At 35.9% G+C, this 12,322-nt stretch overlaps 1 protein-coding gene and 1 long non-coding RNA gene across 3 annotated transcripts in view; one reads left to right on the plus strand and one right to left on the minus strand.

The window, feature by feature from the left end:
* LOC120532884 overlaps positions 1–12,322 on the plus strand; it is a 103,692-nt gene that overhangs the window by 59,832 nt on the left and 31,538 nt on the right. For both annotated transcript variants that reach the window (XR_005634401.1, XR_005634400.1), the window contains one exon: positions 8,550–8,688. This is a non-coding gene — a long non-coding RNA (uncharacterized LOC120532884). The remainder of the gene's footprint in view (positions 1–8,549; positions 8,689–12,322) is intronic.
* Positions 1–12,322, minus strand: part of fam172a (family with sequence similarity 172 member A) — a 716,959-nt gene that overhangs the window by 43,127 nt on the left and 661,510 nt on the right. The window lies entirely within an intron of this gene.

The following is a 12,322-nucleotide window of genomic DNA, read 5'->3' on the forward strand; positions in this document are numbered from 1 at the left end:
AACTGAAGTTTTAAAGTAAAAGTGAAAATAATGCACATGTAACAATTCCCATGAAAATAACAATCTCTTTAAATTGTATATCCGGTTAACCAAACCCGGAGGTTGGAGAGCCCCCTAGTTATAGTTAAATAAAAAATACAAAATTACGTTTTTGCATATAGGAAGTAAAAATATTACATACTATTAGAGAATGGGAAAGCATGAAACTCAAAAGTATATATACTGTACAAAGAAGGAACTGAGAGTTACCAAGTATTGTCACTGCTCACAGTAATACAGTGGACTGATGTGATTCAGAATGCTAAAAGAATGACATTCTGGAAAAGGTCCAAGTAAAGAAAAGACGTTCTAAGACTATATAATATATATATATAGCTTGTTTACTTCAAAAATTACATAATAATAAAGATAGAGGAAAAAATATACCGAACCACTAAAAACATCACAGGACTTTGGGGAACAAACTAAGAACTATTAACTAACTGATGTGTTTCACTTTATTAAAACACACTTTAAGAGGTGATGTGAAAAATGCATATAATATTATGAAGGGTTTTGTATAGCTGAAACTTCTAAATGAATTATTTGACATAGTTATTTGATTCAACTTGTGTTCAAGTATGCCTTATATGTATGTACAGGTTTATTTTGGAGCTATGTGAAGTCGCTGTCAGCACCATAGAGCAAGCCTCAAGTATTTAAATGGATGGTGTGTTGCTTCCAGAGATCAGAGTAAGGTGGTTTATATAATTAACACTTTTTTGTGTTCCTCTATTCTGTATAGTTAACTCACTTCTCAGACTTCTGTCTAAACAGTGCATGTGCTAGGGGAAGAGTGTAGCTGCTCACTCACAAAATCGGCATCTTTCTCCAAATTCAACATAAATTCGAGAAAAGTACTTAGATAAACAATAATTACACTAAAATGCTTATTCAAAAGATATTAGTGCATTTTTATTTTATTAATCTGTATAATTATGCACAAGTCCATAATGCCTAACAACATGGATTTAAAAGATCTGTGTGGAGATTTCAGTATTCTAATTACTGAGCTGCTTAACTGGGACATGTAAGTTCTATTATAACTGGTTTAGCATTAGCCCATGAAACAGAGCTAAATAATCCAACTTGAATTTAATACTGTAAGCACAGTACTCTGGTTTCTTAAGGGAAAAAAAAAGTTGTTTTTTTTTTGGAAGAACTGTTGCTTTAAGAAGCTGGAAATATACAGTATAAAACCTACTCTAAGTTTCAAAACTTTTTCATGAAAAACGTGATTATATGAATAAAGTGATTTATTATAACAAAATCAATCACTAGTTTATCTTACAATGGTACACCGAAATATTGAGCTACATTTAAGATCTAGGATTAAAGTTTATGTTTGAGTGAACCTGATGTTATTGCCAGAGTTTAAAAGAAATGTTCTTGTATAAACATAAAACACAGAGCATATTTCAGGATCAATCATGGAAAACAGAAAAAAAAAGCAAATTCCCTTCAGGCACCATATAAATCGAACAAGATTCAAGGTGCCTATTAATATTGTAGCACGCATTTGAGCCATGTTTCTACCAAGCTCTTTTTATTCAGCCTCTGTTAAAATCATTGAGCAGTGGTTGAAATGTTAAATTTAGCAACTGAATTTGTTTTAGTAATATGCATAGACCCTCTAGCTTAACATTATACTGTATAGGCATATTACATTTGTCTTTCAGCCTCAACAAATGGAAGTGGTTGAATTTTTAATGATATACACATCCTTTTTCCATTAAACGAGAAAGCCTCCTATAGTGTTGCTAAAAATATGTCACTATTCACATTTATTTTATTTTAAAAAAAGTAAATCATAATTTTTAGTACACTCAAAGTACCTAAATGGCAAATTTATACAGATAAATTATAGTTCTTGCAGATACAGAGAATTTCACTTGATGGCATCAAAAAAAAAAAAGTTACTTATGGCAAATCAGATTTACAAACAAAAATACAGGTTTAGTGACTGTGAAATTCTGTGTTAACAGCACAAGTTAAAACACACTAATAAATAATCCCTGGAACAGCAAGAAGTATCATGTTCCATTAGTTATCCCAAGCACATCATTATCAGATGCTTACTTCAGATATCCTTTGAATAGTTTCTCGGCCCCTCCTTTCCTTCCCCTGCTTGGACAAGCAGATGTTCCTACTTCCAACCATCATTTTGTACAGAATTTGTTTTCTTTCCTGAAGACCTATTAATCATATGGAGCTACTTTATTTAATGTGGCTTAAAGTTTATCAGAATGTCCTCCTATGACTTCTGTCCAACAATCTGTATTTACCTGTTCAGGAAGCATTTTCATTAAACGGTGCACTTTTACATATTTTGGGAAAAAACCCAACAACATATAGCGACTCCACTCTATTAATTAAAATGATATAATCCACAGAAATATAAAAAATAATTTAATACTCTTGTCTCTGTGTAAATAAACATGTTGGAAGTATTAACCATTAAGAAATCAGCTCTGACATACAGCTGAATGCTTTTTTTTTTTTATATAAAATGGTTGTCAGGAAGAGAATACTTTAAGTCCTGAACTGAGATGTTATTATCCTTATGAACAACACAGAAGCTAACAGTTTAATGTCTTAAAATAAAAAGCGTCACTAATTCACACAAGTGCCAGCCCATATGGCAAGGTCAGCACTTTCACTAAACAAACAGCACGGTCACCTCTAGAGGAGCTGTTATCTTTTTTAACAAGACGGGACATTTGGCACAGCCGTAAGCTGGGGCATGAACCTTGGCTAAGCTTAAAACATTTATCTGACAGTATCAGCTGACACTCCACAAACACATTTGCTCATGGTGACCCTGAAGCATTTTGTGATTAATCAAAAATGTATCTTGATTCTAAAGCATAAGGTACAAGAAGTGCAACAAAAAGAAAAATTGAAGGGGAAAAAATTAAAAGCCAAAAAAAGATATACCCATGATCTGTCTTTATTGACTGAAGAGGCATATACTAAAGTTCAGAATGAGAAACAGAATAAAATGATCAATATGTTCCCACTTGTTATACAGGGGTTTTGAAAAAAAAGGAAACTATTTGCCTGCGGCAGCAAACATTGATTATTTAATGTTTTAATGTTAGACTCAAAAGTATCTGTATGTTTATTGCACATTTAAAATGTAGGTCTAGGATATGGGAACGTGTGGATGAATGAAATGGAAAACTTGCAATCAAATAAATAATCACCCAACCTAGCTGTAGCATAACAAGAACTAGTGCTCTTGCTATGTAAAGTCTGAAGAATGGAGCAGCATATACAATTCAGAACAAATCTTCCATTACCACCTAGTACAAAGCTGCTGTGTCAAATAAACTTAATAAGACATTATCAAAAGGGTATTTAAAAGTTTTACCAGGGCACATAACATGCTGCACCATTAAAAAAAGAAAAAGACCCTATCATAATTTAATTGAGTGCTTGGTTATAGCATATCTCACAGCACACTGTTTACAATATATAATTTATGTCTCCCACTTCAAACATCTCTCTATGCACTTGGCTGCTAAGTGATATTATTATACTTTACAGCATGCAAGCCTTAGTTTTCTCCAGGACTGCCTATCAGTATCACTCACTCAGGCTTCTGAAATGACTTTAGACCAACATGTTTGTAGACCAGACAAGACCATTTATCAACTACACATAATTATATACGAGGGTTATAGTAAAGAATTACAACTATTAAAATATTAATGACAGAGAAGCCACTGATGCTTTCACTTATAAGCCATTTCTTTGTGGACTGCCTCCCTTTAAAAGGGCATTTACAAAAATTTGAGAGTATGGCACCCTAAAAACACATTTACAATTAATAGTTGCTGTGAGACCGAAAAGGAGGTGCATTTACACCAAGTGGAATCACTGAGCTCAGCCTTGAACCATTGGTCTTCTGCAATGTTTACATGTTCATCGACTGTTTTAAACAATGATACTATCAATAAAGGTTATCACACTCTTAACATTTTTTTTATCCTTGCAGGTTTATAGGGTCATTATTGTCTTGTTAACAGAGAACAGCAAATTTCTTACATGCTAACCAGCAAGCAACACATCGCCAGTCCCCAGTGATGGGATTAGTGAATGTAACTCACTTCACTTTCCTTATCTCAATAAACTCAGAATGAATTAACAGATAATATGCAGCATGACTACAATATATAACTGAGACTGTAGTCAACAATTATGATCACACCATTAGTTCATTTTGAGTCTACACTCAAGGGGCACTTTATTAGGTACACCTTGCTAGTACTGGGCTGCCTTCAGAACTGCACTTTTCTTTGTGGCATACATTCAACAAGGTGCAGGAAACATTCCTAAGGGATTTTGGTCCATATTGACATGATAGCATCATGCAGTTGCGGCAGATTTGTCAGCTGCACATCCATGATGCGAATCTCACGTTCCACCACATTTCAAAGGCACTCTATTGGTTTTAGATCTGGTGACTGTGCAATTTGAGTACAGTGAACTCATTGTTATGTTCAAGAAACCAGCTGAAGATGATCTGAGCTTTGTGACATGGCACATTATCCTGCTGGAAGTAGCCATTACAAAATGGGCACACTGCAGTCATAAACAGATGGTCATGATCAGCAACAATACTCAGGTAGGCTGTGGCATTTACTGTAAACAATGCTCAATTGGTACTAAGGAGCCCAAAGTGTGCCAAGAAAATATCTCCCACACCATTACCAGCCTGAACTGCTGATACATGGCAGGAAGGATCCATGCTTTCATGTTGTTGATGCCAAAATTCTGACCCTACTCTCTGAATGTTGCAGCAGAAATCAAGACTCATCAGACCAGGCAATGTTTTTCTAGTCTTCTATTGTCACATTTTGGTGAGCCTGTACGAACCTTAGCTTCCTGTTCTTAGCTGGCAGAAGTGGCACCTGGTGTAGATTCCTGCTGCTGTAGACCATCTGCTTCAAGGTCAGACGTGTTGGGCTTTCACAGATACTCTTCAGCTTACCTCAGATATAACAACCAGTTATTTGAGTTAAAGTCACCCTTCTATCAGCTTGAACCACTCTGGCCATTTTCGCAAAGAGAATTGCCAATCACTGGATATTTTCTCTTTTTTGGACCATTCTCAGTAAACCCTAATAATGGTTGTGTGTGAAATCGCAGTAGATAAGCAGTTCTGAAATATTCACATCAGCCCGTCTAGCACCAACAAACACGCCACATTCTGATATTCAGTTTGAACTTCGGCAGGTCGTCTTGACAAGTCTACAGGCCTAAATGCACTGAGTTGCTGCCATGAGATTGGCTGATTAGATATTACTGTTAACAAGCACTTAAACAGGTATACCTAATAAAGTGGTCAGTGTGTATGTATGTATATATAAGATTGAACATAAAACAAAGTCTGACAAGTTCAGCAAAAGACAAAGTAACTGGTTGCAACAAATATCACATTAATGTGAAGACTGCTTACTAATTATAAACTTGTTTTATTGGACATAAAGTACATCTGTCTTTAAGAACAGAAGGTTTGATGGAAATTGTAAGTCAAATTATTTGTTTAATAAGAATTTATTTTTGAACATCATCTCAGCTATTCATTCAATTTCCAATAAACATTTCCTTAATAGTTACTTATTCATTTAGCTGTCTGAGGACACCAACAGTGATATCTTTATCCACTGACACACATGCTGAACTTAAATAAGTCACAAAATGCAACAAGCGATTAGAGGTAATCTTGAACAGTGCATTCTGTTACTGTTTTATATAATCGTTCATATTCTATTGTCATTTGCGTAACTGTATTGAATAGAATGCTCAGCGTGATTACAATTACAACATACGATGTTTTAAAAAAAACAGTTGATATTTCTATCCAACAAACATAAAACAAGCTTTTACTTCACTCACTGATGACACTATTATCCTCTTTAATAAAAGCCCTGTGTGCGTCCAAGTGTCTGTGTGTGTGTGTCTTCTGGTGAAGTGCGCATGCACGGGGCCGCAACGCACATTGCACCGTGCCCTGCCCATGAGCACAGCACTTTGGACGCACACACACTCGAAGCTGGGCACACAGTGAATGGCCTTGCCGCGGCACCGCATGATAAGCAAATAAAAGACATCATTGCTGGGGAGAGTTCTGATTAGGTAGTCGCGGCCGCGCACATAAAATCCATTGCTGGGGAGACGTCACACATAAAATAATCAGTTACACGCCTGCACAGATTAAAATACTTGCTGGGGTACTGCACAGTACTTGCTGGGAAAACGACACAGTCACGATTATCAACTGCACGCCACGCATTACATCAGTTGCTGGGGACACTCTGCTGATTGCCCACTGTTGTGACAGAAAATTAAAGTCATAGGCCTATTACGGATATCAAAGCCAGTATTACTGTCAGAGAAAATTAGAGGCATTTTATGGAAATACAAACCAGTATTACTGCGAGAGAAATTTAAAGGCACACAATACACTGACGCATATTACAGCCACATACAAGCCAGTATTACTGTAAGAGAAAATATTACGGACATATCTACTAGCAACATCTTCTTCAGATATTGTGTATTACAGATTAATACAAAGTTTTACACTAAGGCAATATTAATTATACTTACTGTATTGTCATATACGTTTCTATTTTATTTTTAATATTATTTTACTTTAGGCTTCTTGCAAAAATATTTTTGACAAAAAAAATTAAGACAAGAAACAGAATGAGGTCAAGGTCCCTTGCCATTTAATATAGACTGCTCCTACTAATGTTTATGCACTACTGTTCTAGCGCCCGTTACTGTAACGGGCTTAATGTCTAGTCATAATATAATTGAATTAATAAATTGCAGATTGGGGCTGAGTAACTAGAAGATTCAGACAGGAAAATTCAAAACTGTGGTTTAAATGTTAAAATGTAAGTCACACCAAGTTGAAGCACTGCAATTCTCATAGCAAATGTAATCCACAGTGAGGTAAGCCAAGCTTCACATTATTTTGGAATGAGAAAAGAGGAACAAAAAGTGTAACTATTGTAAAGAAAACTGATGTAATGTGTATTTGTACAAATGGGCCAAAACTGAAGCCCATTATCTCTAATAAAGCATTCTAAAAGATATTCTGGTGATGATACTCATAGCGCTTTTTAAATAAATGTAATTATATTCTTGAAGACGCTGGTGAGTTCAATTTTCTTTTCATCTATTACTTTCATAATTGGCTCAACCCACAATTTACAAACATGAAATTTAATGTAAGTAAATATAATGGGAGGTCCGAGTCTTCGAGGTACCCCTTATGAGAAGGACATAGGAGTCATAGTGGACTTGTCACTGTCTTAATCTACATAAAACACAAAAGCTATGTGTAGAGTAGCAGTAAAATGAGATTAGGCTTAAGGTATATGACACACTATTGAGGCTTCACCTGGAGTATTTTATGTAGTATTGGTCTCTAGTCTTTAAAAAAGAATGTAGATGTAGCAGTGATAGAAACAGTCCAGACTAGAGGAACTAGGCTGATTCCACAACTATAAGATTTCAGTGATGAAAACAGATTAGAGAAATAAAGCCTTTACTGCTTAAGCACATGGAGTTGAAAAGGTGACATGATTAAAGTGTTTAAAAGTATGAAACAAATTAGTAAAGTGAATAAAGGCTTTTACTTTAAAATGTGTTCTTCAACAAAAACATAGGGACAGGATGGAAAATTGTTAAGGGTAAATGCTGCACAAATGTTTGAAATCAGTTTTTCTTTATTCAGAGAACTATAGACACATGAAATAAACTGCCAAGCAGTGTGGTAGAGAGTAGTACTTTAAAGTTTTTTTACACTAGATTTGATGTTATTTTGGAAGAAATTAAGTAAGTAGGACTGCTGATCTTTGTTGAGCAAACTGGCCTGTCCTTGTCAAAACTTTAAGGTTCTAATCTTCTGATATCCTTTTCTGTTACTCTTCTATAAATATTAAACTGCATCGTTCTTTTAACTGTTACACTGTACATTGCTTTGTTTTTTATAGCTCCTTTTGATGCATGTTTGGAAAGTGATGGGTATAATTCCTAATGTCTACTGATATTGGTCAGTGCTGGATTTTTTCTATTTGGTATGGTTTTTATTTTAGAGCTCAGCTTGTATATTTGGTACTGTATCTCTGCCTGCTTTGATGGTGACTGAGGGTCATTACAAAAAATTGCTATATTCATATGCATTTATTTGGTTATTCCTATAGCCATACTGGATGATGTCTTTGTTAACATTATACTGTATTGGAATTTTACTCTGTTTGTAAGTAAGTGCAACCTTCTTGGCTTGTAATTAGAAATGTGCTATATAAAAACACATATTATTGACATTAATAAAAAAAAAACTAGATATATACTGTACATGCTTGGTGTCACCTTTGAATTTTTGGAAGGAAAATGTATATAGCTTCATGCTTATAGGGCATGTTTTTAGTTTATTTAATCAAATTTATACCAAGAAAAGAGAATGATTACTTTCAAATGTTTTACAGGAATGGAACATATACTGCCCATTTGTTCTTAATCTGTGAAAATGACATGTTCTGAAGACATGGGAACTGAACAGATAAAGCCACCACCAATGCTATGTCACAACAAAATGGAGCTTACCTCACTGTTACCACTGGGTCTGTAAGTTTTAAGGAGGCATTCTTTAACAGCAGTGAATGATTTTCCTATGAGAATAACTCCTGATGTTTTGCATTTTACATTTCCTTAATGTGTATATTTAATTGGTGTTCAGTGTAATTATCTGCCAAGAGATTCAATTTCAGGTTAATATGTAAGCATTTTAAGTTAAGTTCACAGAGTTGGGTCCTTTTAAACATACATTGTAATCCATCACCAGTCTCAATTCTCTTGTCATAAATTATATTTTTTGTTCTACACAAAATTCATGTTTAAAATCAGGTAGCACATATGTAGCTATATAATCACTTGATAAGAAGAAGAAGTCTGTTGTGAACAGACAGAAGAAGTTAAGTATTTGGCTTGTTGGGGTTCTATTTGACAATTCTTTGGCATCAGGTCAGTTTGACTTACTTGAACTCACATAAAATATATACAGTGAGTCTTTTTTAAAGTGTCAAATGGTTACAGTATATCATATTTGAACATCTAATGAGAAACAAAGAAATGAACCTATTATTATGATAACATTTTAAATTTTTTGTAACCTATTCTGTCTAGGAAACTATAACATGTTCAGAATTATAATATTGAGCTTCTCTCTTTTTTAATACCATAAGCAAATCTTATATATAAACGTCTACACGTGGAAGTGTGTGTGTCTGTCTGAGACTACAGCATGAAACTCAAAGAGCCGGGAGCGGCTCCAAGTTAACAAAATGGAGACAAACTTGCTTAGCTGCTAATACACAAGCGAGACAAGCACATCGGCAAAATGAAACCTCCAAGGAGAGTGAAACTCGCTTACCCGCTGATAGACAAGGGGGGCGAGCACGTGCGCAAAACAAAACCAGCAACTCTGAATTTCAATTTCTTTTCTGACGCTTTCAATAGTTTCTAGGAGCCCGGCTTTTTACAGCACAGGCTTACACAGCTAGTAAACTAATAAAAATGAAAAACCTGATTCTCTTTTCTCCTTTTTTTCTTTTCTAACACAAGAATACTCTATTTTCCATTGCTTGATTAGTTCTCAGGCACTTGTCTCCTTTACAAAAGTACCTCAGTCTCATTTTCTCTTTCATATTTACTATTATTATGTAAAACGTAACCCATACAGTATTCCTGACATCATACTCAAACAACCTCTATGTATACAGTTTTAATGTTCTGATGTTTTCATATGCAGTATTGTAGTTTTTATCATCTACTATAAACAGTGCAAATTTTACATTTGAGGTAAAAACGTTATGTTTTCTTCTAAAGGCATATGTTTATATCAAAGTTTGTCTTAAAGTTACACATAACTTTTTTTAATTAAGACAATAGCTGGACTGAACATACAAAATGAAACTATAAATAAATCTGACACGTCTTATTGCTCAGCAGCTGATTTATGCCTTAACTCCTTCCTTCCTTCACGAAATCTATACTAATAAAAGGCAAAGCCCTCACTGACTCACTCACTCACTCACTGACTCATCACTAATTCTCCAACTTCCTGTGTAGGTAGAAGGCTGAAAATTGGCAGGCTCATTACTTACAGCTTACTTACAAAAGTTGGGCAGGTTTCATTTCGAAATTCTACACGTAATGGTCATAACTGGAACCTATTTTTTCGTCCATATACTATAATAGACTTCTGCTCGATGCCCGTGGGAGGCGGAGTTACGCCTCCCACGTAATTTAGTGCCTGCCCATATAAGGCCGTCCGTCAGCGGCAATCCAATAGAAACACTGCTGCTAAATATTCACGGGTGAAGGACTGTGCTTATGCAGAGGAAGATGAGATGGTCAGGGTGGTGTTTGGCACAAACTCGGCGAAACTGCGAGAGAAACTATTAAGTGCCGGGTCTTAGCTAACACTAAATACAGCCGTGGACATCGCACGAGATGGCACCAGCACAGCTGGAAACCTTCGATGCATGTACACCGAGCGGCTCACGTGAAATGACGCAGTGCACAGACAAAAAGCAACGGTTTCAAAGAGTGCTGAACAAAAACCGAATTACACAATTGTGTGATACATACAAGCATATTCATAAGTGCAACTACTGCGGAAACAAAGCACACGGTGGAAAAAGTCAATGTCCCACTAAAGGAACACAGTGTAAAAAAAAAAAAACCCGTGCATGCAGTGTGTCATGTCTCAGATAAAGAGGAAGACGAGCTGTTTATTGATGCAGTAAGAAACGAATCGCTGAATGAAACCTGTTATCTTTACAACGATTGACAAACACGGAATGTAACTTGAACACATTGAAAGAAATAATGATAATCAAATCCTTGATGACAGCAACACTCCTAACACTCACAAAATAATTACTGTATATTGATACTCATGTTACGTTATTTTTAAAATGTTCCCTTTTCTTTTTCATAACTTTTTAACACACTACTTCTCGCTGAAGCACGGGTATATATATATATATATATATATATATATATATATATATATATATATATATATATCCTGATCTACATACGCTCAAATAGAAAAACCACACGCTGTGGCGCAATGGTAGAACCTTCGCCTCTAGCGCCCGGCGACGAGGTTCGATTCCGAGAGGGTGCACTGAGTTGTATGCGCGCTTCCGATTCATTTTACCTTCGCATCCCCTTGGTTTGAGACGTATGAAAAATATGCGGTTAACAGAAAGACAGATCACCAATTGAAGCTTTATAAATAATGGATACTTTATTCGCCATCAATGATTGTTTTGGTAAAGCCATACTCAGTGTATTCATTAGATGAATGGTAAATAAGTAAGAGCGAGGGGAAGGTGACTTATTGAGGCATGCAGGCAAAACCACAATAGCATGCGGGCTCGATGTACTGTACTGTAGTGCGCGTCAACTCGATCTGAATTGCGCGATTACATTCAAAAAAATATATCTTTTCAAGTTCTATTTAGTCCATATGTGTCAAACTCAAGGCCCGCGGGCCACATCCGGCCCGGTGTGTAATTATATCCGGCCCACGAGATCATTTTATATACTGTATTATTGTTATTAATGGCCCGGGGATATGAAGCGCTGGTAACACAATAAACTACAGATCCCATAATGCAGCGCTTCAGCTGCCTTGCAACACTTACGCGTTAATCAAGTCTAGCTTATGATGCTGCAAGTTATTGCGAAGCTAGCCCACATGATGCCGAAGAGAAAAGTTGATTCTGAAAATAGAGCCATTAAAAACCGATGTGAGGCTGAGTATATGTTTACTGACATTGCCGGTAAACCCGTGTGTCTCATTTGTGGAGCTAATGTGGCTGTAATTACAGAATTTAATCTAAGACGGCACTATGAGACAAAACATCAGGATAACCTGAAAGACCTGAATGCAATGCACAAGATACAGAAAGCAGAAGAGTTAAAGAAGAATCTGACACTTCAGCAGACGTTTTTACCCGTGTGATTTCAAGTGAAGCTGCTTTTATGGGAGACACAAATGCACAAGTGCAACCATTGCCCCATTTTCCCTGTTGAAAAGTAATGTTGAACCAACTCGGCACAACGGTGTACGCACTTTGCTGATAAACTGAGTGCACTGCACACTGAGTTCGTACGGCGCTTTGGTGACTTTGAAGAACAAAAAAAGAATTTTGAGTTGTTTCGCAACCCATTTGCCGTCGATGTG

This window comes from Polypterus senegalus, chromosome 7 (assembly GCF_016835505.1).
Source record: "Polypterus senegalus isolate Bchr_013 chromosome 7, ASM1683550v1, whole genome shotgun sequence".
In the NCBI taxonomy this organism is placed as follows: domain Eukaryota; kingdom Metazoa; phylum Chordata; class Cladistia; order Polypteriformes; family Polypteridae; genus Polypterus; species Polypterus senegalus.